Genomic DNA, 15,651 nt, shown 5'->3' with positions numbered 1-15,651 from the left:
GCACGGCTGCTGCTGGTGGGAGGGGCCTAAGCTAAGGAGGCCGGCCGGCTGGCGCCCCCCGCGGCTGCGGTCGTTGTCGGGCCGTTGACAGGAGATCAAAGAGCAGGGCCCCCGCCCGGGACTGGCGGGCAGGCAGGCGAGCAAGCAGGCAGGCAAGAGAGGGGGAGAGCGGAGTCCGGGCGGCCGGCAGCCGCGTGCGGACCGGGCTCCAGAGGCGTCGGCCTGCGCCGCTGCGCGCCAGCCGGACGCCCGCGCGCCCGCCCAAGGCCGGCGTCGGGCATCGCTTCTCGGCCTTTTGGCTAAGATCAAGTGTAGTATCTGTTCTTATCAGTTTAATATCTGATACGTCCCCCATCGGGGGACCACATATTAAACGGATTTTTGGAACAGGGAGCTGGATCAGGAGCTTGCTCCGTCCTCTCCACGCATCGGCCCGGTATTGCAGCGCCTCCGGGAACGGTGCACTACCTTCTCTCAGCGGTGAAAAGACAGACGTAGCTAGCAAGCAAGCGAGGTGGACCGGAGCTCCTTCCTCTCCGGTCTCGTCTCTCGTCCATCTGTGCGTCTCTGTGTCTCTCTCTCTCCCCCTCCCCGTTCCCGTGCTCCCTCCGTGCACTTTCCCGCGCCTCGACTCTCTCGGCAAGCAGGCCGGCCCCCTTTTCGGCTCCCGTGCGTTTTCCCTCCAAAAAACTTAGTTTTTTCCTCCTTTTTCCAGGGAGGCAGGCGTGGCTTGTGTGTGTGTGTGTGTGTGTGTGTGTGTGTGTGTGTGTGTGTGTCCCCGTCCTTGCAGGCGGGCCCCTTTCGACAGCCGGCCGTTTTCCCTCCAAAAAACTTAGTATATACACCTTTTCTTTCTTTTTTTCGGCAGGCAGGCAGGTGTGTGTGTGTCCCCGTCCCTCCCGAGAGAGCGCTGCCCCTTGCCTCTGCCCGCAGGTGCCGACGGTCCGCTTTCGCTTGCAGCTCACTCGGCACGGCTGCTGCTGGTGGGAGGGGCCTAAGCTAAGGAGGCCGGCCGGCTGGCGCCCCCCGCGGCTGCGGTCGTTGTCGGGCCGTTGACAGGAGATCAAAGAGCAGGGCCCCCGCCCGGGACTGGCGGGCAGGCAGGCGAGCAAGCAGGCAGGCAAGAGAGGGGGAGAGCGGAGTCCGGGCGGCCGGCAGCCGCGTGCGGACCGGGCTCCAGAGGCGTCGGCCTGCGCCGCTGCGCGCCAGCCGGACGCCCGCGCGCCCGCCCAAGGCCGGCGTCGGGCATCGCTTCTCGGCCTTTTGGCTAAGATCAAGTGTAGTATCTGTTCTTATCAGTTTAATATCTGATACGTCCCCCATCGGGGGACCACATATTAAACGGATTTTTGGAACAGGGAGCTGGATCAGGAGCTTGCTCCGTCCTCTCCACGCATCGGCCCGGTATTGCAGCGCCTCCGGGAACGGTGCACTACCTTCTCTCAGCGGTGAAAAGACAGACGTAGCTAGCAAGCAAGCGAGGTGGACCGGAGCTCCTTCCTCTCCGGTCTCGTCTCTCGTCCATCTGTGCGTCTCTGTGTCTCTCTCTCTCCCCCTCCCCGTTCCCGTGCTCCCTCCGTGCACTTTCCCGCGCCTCGACTCTCTCGGCAAGCAGGCCGGCCCCCTTTTCGGCTCCCGTGCGTTTTCCCTCCAAAAAACTTAGTTTTTTCCTCCTTTTTCCAGGGAGGCAGGCGTGGCTTGTGTGTGTGTGTGTGTGTGTGTGTGTGTGTGTGTGTGTGTGTGTCCCCGTCCTTGCAGGCGGGCCCCTTTCGACAGCCGGCCGTTTTCCCTCCAAAAAACTTAGTATATACACCTTTTCTTTCTTTTTTTCGGCAGGCAGGCAGGTGTGTGTGTGTCCCCGTCCCTCCCGAGAGAGCGCTGCCCCTTGCCTCTGCCCGCAGGTGCCGACGGTCCGCTTTCGCTTGCAGCTCACTCGGCACGGCTGCTGCTGGTGGGAGGGGCCTAAGCTAAGGAGGCCGGCCGGCTGGCGCCCCCCGCGGCTGCGGTCGTTGTCGGGCCGTTGACAGGAGATCAAAGAGCAGGGCCCCCGCCCGGGACTGGCGGGCAGGCAGGCGAGCAAGCAGGCAGGCAAGAGAGGGGGAGAGCGGAGTCCGGGCGGCCGGCAGCCGCGTGCGGACCGGGCTCCAGAGGCGTCGGCCTGCGCCGCTGCGCGCCAGCCGGACGCCCGCGCGCCCGCCCAAGGCCGGCGTCGGGCATCGCTTCTCGGCCTTTTGGCCAAGTTCCGACGATACGTGGCATGACCGCGGTCCGAGGACTTGTCAAAAGGTGAAGACGACGAAGGCGAGGAGGAGAAGGAGAAGACGACGAACGGCGGAACCAGACCAGACCAGACGGGCGGATCCTTACCACCAGAAGACCGGAGCAGACGTCCACCAAAGGTCACCACGGGTAGTCGCCCTGGGTTGAGCCCAGGGGGCGAAGTGGGGCCTCCAAGATGACGGCGGTCGGCGGTGGTGAGCGGGCCCGCGGTCCGGCGGCTGTGCACCCTCTGTCCCGTGAGGGGCTGATGCGGTGCACAGTGCGCTTTGTGGTGAAGGATGCGGAGAGGAAGAAGGACTGGATGAACCGTGAGCGGTTTGAACGAGTGGTCCTGATGAAGGCTTTGGGGATCGAGTTGAAGGACATCGATTGTTTGCAAGACTTCCCGGTTCGAGGGATTTACGACCTGTCTCTCGCGAGCGACGAACTTTGTGAGAAGGCTTGGGAGAGAGTGTGCGAGGGAAAGGAGGTGGCTCCACTTAATGAGTTCCTGATAGAGCCGTTGTTCGCCAGGGAACTCAGGACTTTGACAATTCATTTGTTTAACCACCGGGTACCAGAAAGGGACATAATTACCTTTTTATCCAGGTTCGTGGATGTCCAGGGAGAAGGCCAGAAAGATTTAGACGTCCTCAGAGTGTGGACTGGTAAGAGGCGCTATACGGTGAGGCTGAGACCTAAGCCGTCTGAGGGCGAGGGTGTGGTTCACCCCCCGGCTTATTTTTCAATAGGGCCTAATAGGGGTTACCTCTTTTACCCGGGCCAACCTGTGACATGTAAGAAATGTTTTCAGAGAGGACATGTGGCTATGAACTGTCCCGGTGGTGTGTGTCGAAAGTGTAAGGCCACAACTCATGACACAAAGGATTGCACCAAGGTTTTGACATGTGACCTATGTGGGGCAGAAGGCCATGTTTACAGGGTCTGTCCGAGGAAGAGCCGGAGTTTTGCAGATGTGGTGCGGACCTCGGCGGAGGGCTCGAGGGGAGACGAGACCAGACCACCGCAGAAGGCTGCGACCACCCAGAGGCCTTGTGCAGACGTAAGAGAGGACAGAGGCGATAGACCAGAGGAGCCAGCAACGGCGACCGAGGTACCTGAAGAGGCGCGTCCGGGGACCTCATCATGGGCCGAACAGGTGGAGGAGGCAGAATCGGGGTCGCCGGAGTGGTCCATCCAGCCGAGCAGGGCCACAAAGAGGAAGTCGGCGGCTGAAAAGAGAAGAATGAGGTCTGACGTGTGCTTGTTTGAGACGGTGACCAATCGTTTCCAGGTCCTAGATTCCGAGGAGGACTCGGAAACCAGCGACGTCGAGGTCCAGAAGGTAGAAGATGGAGAGAGTGGACAGAGAAGGCCGAGACGTAAAAAGGCGATTGCTGTAAAGAGGGCGAGGGGGGAGGGTAAGAAAGGGGGTAGGAAGGAGGAAGGGGTGGAGGAGGGTGTAGAGGGGGAAGGGGAAGGGGAAGGGGGCAGGGAAGGGGGGGGTGGGGAGGAAGGGGAACAGAGGGAGGGGGGTGAAGAGCTGGGTAAGGAGGCTGACCCCTTGGAAGCCTCAGCCGCGGTTAGTACGCTCGATGACCCCATACCCCCGGGCCAAGGGGACATAGTGGTGGAACAGGAAGTTTCTGTTTCGGAGACCTCAGAACAGTCCGGGAAAGACGGCGGTACCCACCTTCTGACCTCCGATGATCCTGGGGTAAGTCCATCATCCCTGGGGGAGGGGTCCCCGCAGGTTCCAAGTGGGATGGAGAATGTCCTTAGCCCTATCGGAATACAAAGTGACTTTAGTTTGGGAGACGGGTTACAGCTGCGGACTCCTTTTGATCCAACATGAGTCGCACAGTATGTACGGTTAACGCCAGAGGGCTTAAAAATCATGTTAAGCGGATTGGCGTCTTTAAATATTTAGAAGCGCGCCAATTCGGCTTTTGTTTCCTGCAGGAGGTACATTTAGGCACGAGAGGTGATATTGCCACCTTTAAGAGAGATTGGGTTAAAGGGGAGTCTTGGTGGAGCGTAGGGGGAGTGCACTCGTCTGGAATTGGGATCCTTTGTGGAACCCCGAATTTCACGGCTAACGATGTCAATATCATAGTCCCGGGAAGGCTTATGGTCGTAGATGGTGTATGGGACGGACTGCAGGTCCGTCTGATAGCTGTCTACGGGCCTGCCGAAAGGCGGCTCCAGGCGGCGTTTTTAAGAGATCTTGAGCCACATCTGTTTACTAATAGGGTGGTGGTGATGGGAGGGGATTTTAATATGGATGTGTGTGACGTGAGTGGTGCGAGTGTGGGTAGTTTTAAGGAATTAATATCACGGTTTCATTTAAAGGACGGTCATAAAGATCTTAGTCAGAGAGGGAGAATGCACACATGGAGTAACGGAAGGGGTGTTTTTAGAAGACTGGATTATATCTTCACCACCCTGCGTGGGTTGACACAGGCGGCACAGGTTACCCCGGTTTGGTTTTCAGATCATCTGTTGCTGTCGGTTGATCTGATACCAGATGGTATGGACCCTAAATCAAATTACTGGAAGCTGAACACGAAAGTGTTATTGGAAGCCGATTATCAGAGCATGATAGTTGCGCTTTTGGAACGCTTCCAGTTACAGAGGGGGAGGTACCCGACAGCGGTTCTTTGGTGGGAGGCCTGTAAAAGGGCTATCTCCAAAGCTTCTATTTCCTACTGTTGCCAAAAGAAAGTAGCAGAGAGAAGAGAGCTTGAGAGATTGCAGCAGGAACTTGAAGATCTGTATGTGGCTTCCAACCAGGGCGGTGCTTTTGATATGGCAAAAGTTTCAGAGCTCAAGCTCAGGCTGAAAGAACTTTGGTTAGAGCGAGCGAAGGATTTTTTGTTTAGGCTTAAGGGCACCCTGATGGAGGGCGAGGAGAAGTGCTCAGCTCAGTTCTTCGGCTCGGTCCGAGCCAGACAGAAGAAGACTCTCTTTGAGGGTCTGAGGAGAGAAGATGGGTCCATTGTCAGAGATATAGAAGGCATGGTGAGGTGTGCAACTAATTTTTACAGGTTTTTATTTTCAGAGAAACCAGTGGATGCGAGCTTGTGGGATGAGTGGTTGGTGGGTTTCGACAGGAAGACGGTTGGTGTGGAAGGTGTGTGTGGGGATCTAACACTGACGGAGATAGGAGAAGCCATTGGTGGCCTGCGAAAAGGTACTACCCCTGGGATTGACGGGCTTCCTACAGATTTTTATGTCACCTTCCGGGACAGGTTACTACCGGTGCTGTTGGAGGTCTATAATGAAGTCCTGAAGGAGGGTGAGTTAGGAAGAACGATGAGGACTGGTATCATGTCTCTGGTTTATAAGAAAGGGGATAAAGAAGATCTGGAGAACTGGAGGCCGATCCAATTACTCTGCACCGATTATAAGATCTTGGCCAGAGTATTGGGGAGACGGCTGAGGAAGGTGATGCCGGATCTGGTGAGTAGGGATCAAACCTGCAGTGTGGAGGGCAGAAACGTAAAGTGGAACCTGCAGTTGATCAGAGACGTGATAGAATGGGTGGAAGACAGGAACCTTGAGATGATGCTTGTGAACCTTGATCAGAACAAGGCTTTCGATCGGGTACATCACACTTTCCTTTGGGAGGTGATGGAAAGAGTGGGGTTGGACGAAGGCTTCATTAGATGGATCAAGGTTTTGTATAACAATGTCATCTCAAGGGTATGCATTAATGGTAAGCTAGGCATGGGTATTCCAGTCAGGTGCGGGGTGAGGCAAGGATGCCCTCTGTCCCCCTTATTGTACGTGCTCTACATAGAACCCTTTCTACATCTGATTCGAGGTGATCCCCGGGTGGAAGGGGTGGTGGTCCCGGGGAGTGGGGGAGCACAGGCAAAAATAGCTGCCTATGCGGACGATATTTCGTTGTTTCTTACCACTGACAGCAGTCTTTCACAAGTACTACAGATAGTAGAGAGTCAGACCAGAGGGACAGGTGCTTTTTTGAACACGTCAAAATGTACTGTTAAATATTTTGGCAAGTGGAAAGAACGACAAGATGTGGCGGGTGGTCTTACCTTGGTGACGGGGCCGGTGAAGATTTTGGGAGTTCTCTACCATACACAGGACTCGGCCAGGATCAATTGGGACCTGAGGATGGGGAAGGTTAAGCAAAAGATGGGCCTGTGGTTGAATAGGTCGCTGACATACACGGGGAAAGTGCTAGTTTTAAAGGTGGACGTACTGCCACTGCTGCTTCACTTGGCCTGCGTGTTCCCCCTGCCTGCTCGGCTCCGCCGAGACCTGGTGAGGGCGGTCTTCCACTTCGTTTGGAGTGGAACGCATGAGTATATAAGGAGGGCGGACATGTGCAGGCCAGTGGAGGGGGGTGGTAGGGCTGTTCCGGACTTCCCGTTGAAGTTAGACACTATTTTCATTGCAAATCTGTGTAAAACCCTATACGAAGACCCGGATCACCTCTGTGTTTGTTTTATTCGTTTGTGGTTCGCAGCTACGATGAAACACCTGGTAGTGTGGACGAACACAACGCCGAAGGCACAAAAGCTGCCTTGGCATTATAGGCATGCTGTGGTGTGGCTCCAGAAACATCCGGAGTTCAGGAAGGGCTTGGGTTCAACGGACCATAGGCAAATGTATAGGGTTATTATGGAGAAGGGGGAACCTGCGGTCGTGGGGGTGTCGGAGGAGGAGTGGAGGCAGATCCAGCCGGTGGGTCTAGAACACAGACTCAAGGACCTCAACTGGCGGTTGCTCTGGAACAGGTTGCCCGTGAGGGACACGCTCCACAGGCATGGATTGTCCAGGCAGGACAAGTGCCCGCATCCCGACTGTTCTGAGGTGGAGACCCTACTACATGTATTCTGGGGTTGTGTTTTCGCCCAAAGGGTGTGGGGTCACTGCGAGGAGCTCTTGCAGAAAGTCGCCCTTGATTTTGTTTTAACGAGCCGGGTGGTGATTCGAGGAATAAAGGGAGCGAGGAAATGGAACAAAGAATTTTTGTTATGGTTTATACTAAGTTTAGTTAAGTTTTATATATGGGCAGCTAGGAAGGAGCTGGTGGAGCACGGCGGTAGTGTTACAGCCGTGTCGGTAATTTGTAAAGTCAAAAACGATGTCAGCAGACGTGTCCGGTGGGACATCCTGAGGTGGGGTTTTGCAGCGGCAAAAGAAAGGTGGAAGGGGTTAATTTCTTTGGGGTGTTGAATTGTTTTTCTGTGTATGGTTTTGTTTCTGTATTTCTTGGTTTTATAATAATAATGGAAATGTTGGGGATGGAGGAGGGATTAATTTTGCATACTGGGCGGGATTATGGTAATGTAAGGAATTTGTGTAAATATTTTCGGTGACTGTGTTTTGGAGGGTTTCTGTTTGAACTCATATGAATATTGTCTTATTTATACTTTGTGGCTTTCTGATTTTTGATCTTGACTGTGGAGTGTAATATCATATGGGGTGTTGCTATTGTTCCAAGGGGGGGCTGATTTGTTCTTTTTGTTTGAATGGTGGAAATGTTGTTGTTGTCTTACCTTGGTGTGTTGTAGTTTGTTATTTTTGTAATAAAAACATAAAAAAAAAAAAATCTGTTCTTATCAGTTTAATATCTGATACGTCCCCCATCGGGGGACCACATATTAAACGGATTTTTGGAACAGGGAGCTGGATCAGGAGCTTGCTCCGTCCTCTCCACGCATCGGCCCGGTATTGCAGCGCCTCCGGGAACGGTGCACTACCTTCTCTCAGCGGTGAAAAGACAGACGTAGCTAGCAAGCAAGCGAGGTGGACCGGAGCTCCTTCCTCTCCGGTCTCGTCTCTCGTCCATCTGTGCGTCTCTGTGTCTCTCTCTCTCCCCCTCCCCGTTCCCGTGCTCCCTCCGTGCACTTTCCCGCGCCTCGACTCTCTCGGCAAGCAGGCCGGCCCCCTTTTCGGCTCCCGTGCGTTTTCCCTCCAAAAAACTTAGTTTTTTCCTCCTTTTTCCAGGGAGGCAGGCGTGGCTTGTGTGTGTGTGTGTGTGTGTGTGTGTGTGTGTGTGTGTGTGTGTCCCCGTCCTTGCAGGCGGGCCCCTTTCGACAGCCGGCCGTTTTCCCTCCAAAAAACTTAGTATATACACCTTTTCTTTCTTTTTTTCGGCAGGCAGGCAGGTGTGTGTGTGTCCCCGTCCCTCCCGAGAGAGCGCTGCCCCTTGCCTCTGCCCGCAGGTGCCGACGGTCCGCTTTCGCTTGCAGCTCACTCGGCACGGCTGCTGCTGGTGGGAGGGGCCTAAGCTAAGGAGGCCGGCCGGCTGGCGCCCCCCGCGGCTGCGGTCGTTGTCGGGCCGTTGACAGGAGATCAAAGAGCAGGGCCCCCGCCCGGGACTGGCGGGCAGGCAGGCGAGCAAGCAGGCAGGCAAGAGAGGGGGAGAGCGGAGTCCGGGCGGCCGGCAGCCGCGTGCGGACCGGGCTCCAGAGGCGTCGGCCTGCGCCGCTGCGCGCCAGCCGGACGCCCGCGCGCCCGCCCAAGGCCGGCGTCGGGCATCGCTTCTCGGCCTTTTGGCTAAGATCAAGTGTAGTATCTGTTCTTATCAGTTTAATATCTGATACGTCCCCCATCGGGGGACCACATATTAAACGGATTTTTGGAACAGGGAGCTGGATCAGGAGCTTGCTCCGTCCTCTCCACGCATCGGCCCGGTATTGCAGCGCCTCCGGGAACGGTGCACTACCTTCTCTCAGCGGTGAAAAGACAGACGTAGCTAGCAAGCAAGCGAGGTGGACCGGAGCTCCTTCCTCTCCGGTCTCGTCTCTCGTCCATCTGTGCGTCTCTGTGTCTCTCTCTCTCCCCCTCCCCGTTCCCGTGCTCCCTCCGTGCACTTTCCCGCGCCTCGACTCTCTCGGCAAGCAGGCCGGCCCCCTTTTCGGCTCCCGTGCGTTTTCCCTCCAAAAAACTTAGTTTTTTCCTCCTTTTTCCAGGGAGGCAGGCGTGGCTTGTGTGTGTGTGTGTGTGTGTGTGTGTGTGTGTGTGTGTGTGTGTCCCCGTCCTTGCAGGCGGGCCCCTTTCGACAGCCGGCCGTTTTCCCTCCAAAAAACTTAGTATATACACCTTTTCTTTCTTTTTTTCGGCAGGCAGGCAGGTGTGTGTGTGTCCCCGTCCCTCCCGAGAGAGCGCTGCCCCTTGCCTCTGCCCGCAGGTGCCGACGGTCCGCTTTCGCTTGCAGCTCACTCGGCACGGCTGCTGCTGGTGGGAGGGGCCTAAGCTAAGGAGGCCGGCCGGCTGGCGCCCCCCGCGGCTGCGGTCGTTGTCGGGCCGTTGACAGGAGATCAAAGAGCAGGGCCCCCGCCCGGGACTGGCGGGCAGGCAGGCGAGCAAGCAGGCAGGCAAGAGAGGGGGAGAGCGGAGTCCGGGCGGCCGGCAGCCGCGTGCGGACCGGGCTCCAGAGGCGTCGGCCTGCGCCGCTGCGCGCCAGCCGGACGCCCGCGCGCCCGCCCAAGGCCGGCGTCGGGCATCGCTTCTCGGCCTTTTGGCTAAGATCAAGGTTTAAGCCGGCAAGCCCGCAATTCCGAGGTCTTAGTCCAGGGGGTCGGGAAGGCGACGGGAGGAGCGGACGAGGAGCGGACGAGGAGCGGACGAGGAGCTGGCGAGGAGCTGACGAGGAGTTGGAGTTGCTGTGTATCCGGGCCGGAGGACTGCTGCGTGAGGGGAGCGTTGGAGGCAGACGAGTCGGAGGATACCGGGTTGACGGATTCCTGTTCCTGGGAAGGCGGCGATGGGCGAGCGGAGTGGCGGAATGGTGGCGGGAGACCCTCGGTCCCGGGAGGGACGAATGAGGGACTCTGTGCGGTTTGTGCTGCGGGATTTGGAGGTCGGACGGACTTTTTTGGATCGAGCGGTGTTTGCACGTCGGATTTTGGTGGAGACCTTTTCTTTGAAGGTGGAGGATGTTTTATGTTTCCAGGACTTTGTGGGGAAAGGTACAGTGGATCTTACTTTGGCATCGGCTGTGATTTGTCGGAAGGTTTGGGAGAAGGCTTTGGCAATCAAGGATTGTGAACCGCTGAATGTTTTTTATTTGGAGCCGCTGTTTGAAAGGGAGTTGAGGCCATTGCAAGTGCATGTGTTCGACCCCTTTGTGCCGGAGGAAGAGGTGCGATTCTTTTTGAAGCGGTTTGTTGATGTACAGGGTCCGGGACATAAAGTTTTTGATGCAGGCGGCTATTGGAACTGCAGGCGGAGGTACTTAGTCCGCTTCCGGGCCAGTGCGGGACTGGGGGGGGCCGTGGTGCATCCGCCAGCAAATTTTATGATTGGTGCGAGTCGTGGGTATCTGTTTTACCCGGGTCAGCCAGGTGGCTGTCGGAGGTGTGGTAAGGAGGGGCATGTGGTTGCAACTTGTCCATGTATAATATGTAGAAGGTGTGGGGAGGAGGGGCATGTGGGGGCAAACTGTAAGAAAGAGCCTGTGTGTAATCTATGTGGCGAGAAGGGGCACATGTATAATCGGTGTTCGGGAAAGGTTCGAACATATGCACAGGCTGCGTCAGCGGGGCCAGTGCCTTCGAGGGCGCAGCCGGGGACGGACAAGCAGGATACAGTCAGGGTTGCAGGAACATCGAGGGATGAGGAGGTGACTGGCCGGGTTGAGGGTTTGGGGGGTGACGATATGGATATCGTGCCAGAAACTGTGGGGACACTGGGAGAGGAGATGGGAGGGGGGAGTCTGTCGCAGACTTTGGCGATGGTTGTGGGTTTGGCGGAGGCTTCTGGGGGGAAGGTTCAGGAGGATGAAGGGAAGGTGGGAGAAGGGTCTAAAGGTTTAGTGGAAGGGGCTTCATGGGCAGAAGTAATGTCTGCGGAAGAAGGAAGGAAGGAGGCGCAGGAGATAAGAGCAAAGCGGAAGTCGAAGAGGAAGCCGGAGGGGGAGGAACAACGGAGTAAGGCTAAGGGGGGTAGGATGAGTGTTGGTGACCCCAACCCCTTTGAGGTGTTGGCTGTGGAGGATTCGGAGGAGGACGGTGAGATGGAATGTTCGGGCAGGGAGACGCCAGGTCAGGCAAAGGTGGGGGATGCGACAGGGCAGACGAGTAGTGATGGGATTGGTAAGGGATCACTAGGAGCAGCGAGTAGTGAAGGGGTAGTAGAGACACCCGGGGAGGGTGGATCTGGAGTAGTTCGGGACACGAGGCAAGAGAGGGAGGCTAGGGCTATAGAATTCCAGAAGGTGTTGGGCCGTTGGGCCATACCACGGGTAGATCGTATTCAATGGTCTAAGGGGAAGGAGACTCCGTGGGACAGGGATGTAGATGAGGGGTGTAGTGCTGACGTTTGGACAGTACCCTGTAGATTGGATTGTAATGTTCGTGACGAGGGCATTATAGCGGAACTGCATTCCCGGGAGAGGTTTTATGACTCTCTAAAGTTCGAATATCAACTTGAGGGGTCTCGGGTGACGGCAGTGAGGGTGTCAGGAGATAGGGAGATAGAGTGTGCTAGGGCGTTGAATGAACTTCATGCAGCTTTGAAAAGGAGGAAAGAGCGGATGAAGGGGGGAAAGGGTGCGGAGGGGACGGGATGATTTGCATGAAGGGCGGGATTATGGATATGAGGGAAGGAGCATTCTGGTGTCAGTTTGTGGAAGGGTATGGGTAGAGACGTATTTTGGACTGTGGGCGAGGGCCGAAGGATGTTATTGCTTTGTTATGTATGTCTTGGGGGGTTTGACGTGGGTTGGGTGTGGTATGATATGAGGATATGCTGTGCGGGATGGTTAGTTTGTGTTACCCTGGGTGGAGGTATGGGTTTGTTATGGGGGGTTTGGTTTGTGGGATGGTTTGTTTCGTTTGTACATTTGTGGTTGTGTTGTTTATGTTTGGTGAAGATTGTTGAATGTTTGACCTTTATGAACTGTTTTTCAATAAAAAAAAAAAAAAAAAAAAAAAAAAATCTGTTCTTATCAGTTTAATATCTGATACGTCCCCCATCGGGGGACCACATATTAAACGGATTTTTGGAACAGGGAGCTGGATCAGGAGCTTGCTCCGTCCTCTCCACGCATCGGCCCGGTATTGCAGCGCCTCCGGGAACGGTGCACTACCTTCTCTCAGCGGTGAAAAGACAGACGTAGCTAGCAAGCAAGCGAGGTGGACCGGAGCTCCTTCCTCTCCGGTCTCGTCTCTCGTCCATCTGTGCGTCTCTGTGTCTCTCTCTCTCCCCCTCCCCGTTCCCGTGCTCCCTCCGTGCACTTTCCCGCGCCTCGACTCTCTCGGCAAGCAGGCCGGCCCCCTTTTCGGCTCCCGTGCGTTTTCCCTCCAAAAAACTTAGTTTTTTCCTCCTTTTTCCAGGGAGGCAGGCGTGGCTTGTGTGTGTGTGTGTGTGTGTGTGTGTGTGTGTGTGTGTGTGTGTGTGTGTGTGTGTGTCCCCGTCCTTGCAGGCGGGCCCCTTTCGACAGCCGGCCGTTTTCCCTCCAAAAAACTTAGTATATACACCTTTTCTTTCTTTTTTTCGGCAGGCAGGCAGGTGTGTGTGTGTCCCCGTCCCTCCCGAGAGAGCGCTGCCCCTTGCCTCTGCCCGCAGGTGCCGACGGTCCGCTTTCGCTTGCAGCTCACTCGGCACGGCTGCTGCTGGTGGGAGGGGCCTAAGCTAAGGAGGCCGGCCGGCTGGCGCCCCCCGCGGCTGCGGTCGTTGTCGGGCCGTTGACAGGAGATCAAAGAGCAGGGCCCCCGCCCGGGACTGGCGGGCAGGCAGGCGAGCAAGCAGGCAGGCAAGAGAGGGGGAGAGCGGAGTCCGGGCGGCCGGCAGCCGCGTGCGGACCGGGCTCCAGAGGCGTCGGCCTGCGCCGCTGCGCGCCAGCCGGACGCCCGCGCGCCCGCCCAAGGCCGGCGTCGGGCATCGCTTCTCGGCCTTTTGGCTAAGATCAAGTGTAGTATCTGTTCTTATCAGTTTAATATCTGATACGTCCCCCATCGGGGGACCACATATTAAACGGATTTTTGGAACAGGGAGCTGGATCAGGAGCTTGCTCCGTCCTCTCCACGCATCGGCCCGGTATTGCAGCGCCTCCGGGAACGGTGCACTACCTTCTCTCAGCGGTGAAAAGACAGACGTAGCTAGCAAGCAAGCGAGGTGGACCGGAGCTCCTTCCTCTCCGGTCTCGTCTCTCGTCCATCTGTGCGTCTCTGTGTCTCTCTCTCTCCCCCTCCCCGTTCCCGTGCTCCCTCCGTGCACTTTCCCGCGCCTCGACTCTCTCGGCAAGCAGGCCGGCCCCCTTTTCGGCTCCCGTGCGTTTTCCCTCCAAAAAACTTAGTTTTTTCCTCCTTTTTCCAGGGAGGCAGGCGTGGCTTGTGTGTGTGTGTGTGTGTGTGTGTGTGTGTGTGTGTGTGTGTGTCCCCGTCCTTGCAGGCGGGCCCCTTTCGACAGCCGGCCGTTTTCCCTCCAAAAAACTTAGTATATACACCTTTTCTTTCTTTTTTTCGGCAGGCAGGCAGGTGTGTGTGTGTCCCCGTCCCTCCCGAGAGAAGAGAGCGCTGCCCCTTGCCTCTGCCCGCAGGTGCCGACGGTCCGCTTTCGCTTGCAGCTCACTCGGCACGGCTGCTGCTGGTGGGAGGGGCCTAAGCTAAGGAGGCCGGCCGGCTGGCGCCCCCCGCGGCTGCGGTCGTTGTCGGGCCGTTGACAGGAGATCAAAGAGCAGGGCCCCCGCCCGGGACTGGCGGGCAGGCAGGCGAGCAAGCAGGCAGGCAAGAGAGGGGGAGAGCGGAGTCCGGGCGGCCGGCAGCCGCGTGCGGACCGGGCTCCAGAGGCGTCGGCCTGCGCCGCTGCGCGCCAGCCGGACGCCCGCGCGCCCGCCCAAGGCCGGCGTCGGGCATCGCTTCTCGGCCTTTTGGCTAAGATCAAGTGTAGTATCTGTTCTTATCAGTTTAATATCTGATACGTCCCCCATCGGGGGACCACATATTAAACGGATTTTTGGAACAGGGAGCTGGATCAGGAGCTTGCTCCGTCCTCTCCACGCATCGGCCCGGTATTGCAGCGCCTCCGGGAACGGTGCACTACCTTCTCTCAGCGGTGAAAAGACAGACGTAGCTAGCAAGCAAGCGAGGTGGACCGGAGCTCCTTCCTCTCCGGTCTCGTCTCTCGTCCATCTGTGCGTCTCTGTGTCTCTCTCTCTCCCCCTCCCCGTTCCCGTGCTCCCTCCGTGCACTTTCCCGCGCCTCGACTCTCTCGGCAAGCAGGCCGGCCCCCTTTTCGGCTCCCGTGCGTTTTCCCTCCAAAAAACTTAGTTTTTTCCTCCTTTTTCCAGGGAGGCAGGCGTGGCTTGTGTGTGTGTGTGTGTGTGTGTGTGTGTGTGTGTGTGTGTGTGTCCCCGTCCTTGCAGGCGGGCCCCTTTCGACAGCCGGCCGTTTTCCCTCCAAAAAACTTAGTATATACACCTTTTCTTTCTTTTTTTCGGCAGGCAGGCAGGTGTGTGTGTGTCCCCGTCCCTCCCGAGAGAGCGCTGCCCCTTGCCTCTGCCCGCAGGTGCCGACGGTCCGCTTTCGCTTGCAGCTCACTCGGCACGGCTGCTGCTGGTGGGAGGGGCCTAAGCTAAGGAGGCCGGCCGGCTGGCGCCCCCCGCGGCTGCGGTCGTTGTCGGGCCGTTGACAGGAGATCAAAGAGCAGGGCCCCCGCCCGGGACTGGCGGGCAGGCAGGCGAGCAAGCAGGCAGGCAAGAGAGGGGGAGAGCGGAGTCCGGGCGGCCGGCAGCCGCGTGCGGACCGGGCTCCAGAGGCGTCGGCCTGCGCCGCTGCGCGCCAGCCGGACGCCCGCGCGCCCGCCCAAGGCCGGCGTCGGGCATCGCTTCTCGGCCTTTTGGCTAAGATCAAGTGTAGTATCTGTTCTTATCAGTTTAATATCTGATACGTCCCCCATCGGGGGACCACATATTAAACGGATTTTTGGAACAGGGAGCTGGATCAGGAGCTTGCTCCGTCCTCTCCACGCATCGGCCCGGTATTGCAGCGCCTCCGGGAACGGTGCACTACCTTCTCTCAGCGGTGAAAAGACAGACGTAGCTAGCAAGCAAGCGAGGTGGACCGGAGCTCCTTCCTCTCCGGTCTCGTCTCTCGTCCATCTGTGCGTCTCTGTGTCTCTCTCTCTCCCCCTCCCCGTTCCCGTGCTCCCTCCGTGCACTTTCCCGCGCCTCGACTCTCTCGGCAAGCAGGCCGGCCCCCTTTTCGGCTCCCGTGCGTTTTCCCTCCAAAAAACTTAGTTTTTTCCTCCTTTTTCCAGGGAGGCAGGCGTGGCTTGTGTGTGTGTGTGTGTGTGTGTGTGTGTGTGTGTGTGTGTGTGTCCCCGTCCTTGCAGGCGGGCCCCTTTCGACAGCCGGCCGTTTTCCCTCCAAAAAACTTAGTATATACACCTTTTCTTTCTTTTTTTCGGCAG

At 57.3% G+C, this 15,651-nt stretch overlaps 8 non-coding genes across 8 annotated transcripts; all 8 read left to right on the top strand.

The window, feature by feature from the left end:
• The first annotated feature begins 279 nt into the window (after nt 1-279).
• Nucleotides 280-470, top strand: LOC148807815 (U2 spliceosomal RNA). The gene has a single exon (XR_016088773.1). It is a non-coding gene; the product is annotated as a U2 spliceosomal RNA (small nuclear RNA).
• Nucleotides 471-1,247: 777 nt separating this feature from the next.
• LOC148807814 (U2 spliceosomal RNA) lies at nt 1,248-1,438 on the top strand. The gene has a single exon (XR_016088771.1). It is a non-coding gene; the product is annotated as a U2 spliceosomal RNA (small nuclear RNA).
• Nucleotides 1,439-7,805: 6,367 nt separating this feature from the next.
• LOC148807813 (U2 spliceosomal RNA) lies at nt 7,806-7,996 on the top strand. The gene has a single exon (XR_016088824.1). It is a non-coding gene; the product is annotated as a U2 spliceosomal RNA (small nuclear RNA).
• A 777-nt stretch (nt 7,997-8,773) lies between these two features.
• LOC148807812 (U2 spliceosomal RNA) lies at nt 8,774-8,964 on the top strand. The gene has a single exon (XR_016088770.1). It is a non-coding gene; the product is annotated as a U2 spliceosomal RNA (small nuclear RNA).
• Nucleotides 8,965-12,137: 3,173 nt separating this feature from the next.
• Nucleotides 12,138-12,330, top strand: LOC148807811 (U2 spliceosomal RNA). The gene has a single exon (XR_016088823.1). It is a non-coding gene; the product is annotated as a U2 spliceosomal RNA (small nuclear RNA).
• A 791-nt stretch (nt 12,331-13,121) lies between these two features.
• On the top strand, nt 13,122-13,312 carry LOC148807810 (U2 spliceosomal RNA). The gene has a single exon (XR_016088769.1). It is a non-coding gene; the product is annotated as a U2 spliceosomal RNA (small nuclear RNA).
• Nucleotides 13,313-14,094: 782 nt separating this feature from the next.
• LOC148807809 (U2 spliceosomal RNA) lies at nt 14,095-14,285 on the top strand. The gene has a single exon (XR_016088768.1). It is a non-coding gene; the product is annotated as a U2 spliceosomal RNA (small nuclear RNA).
• Nucleotides 14,286-15,062: 777 nt separating this feature from the next.
• On the top strand, nt 15,063-15,253 carry LOC148807808 (U2 spliceosomal RNA). The gene has a single exon (XR_016088767.1). It is a non-coding gene; the product is annotated as a U2 spliceosomal RNA (small nuclear RNA).
• Nucleotides 15,254-15,651: the final 398 nt, after the last annotated feature.

Source organism: Atractosteus spatula, unplaced genomic scaffold (assembly GCF_055471065.1).
Source record: "Atractosteus spatula isolate fAtrSpa1 unplaced genomic scaffold, fAtrSpa1.hap1 Scaffold_27, whole genome shotgun sequence".
Taxonomy (NCBI): domain Eukaryota; kingdom Metazoa; phylum Chordata; class Actinopteri; order Semionotiformes; family Lepisosteidae; genus Atractosteus; species Atractosteus spatula.
The sequence above is the reverse complement of the archived record's forward strand: the minus strand, read 5'-3'. Positions and strand labels throughout refer to the sequence as shown.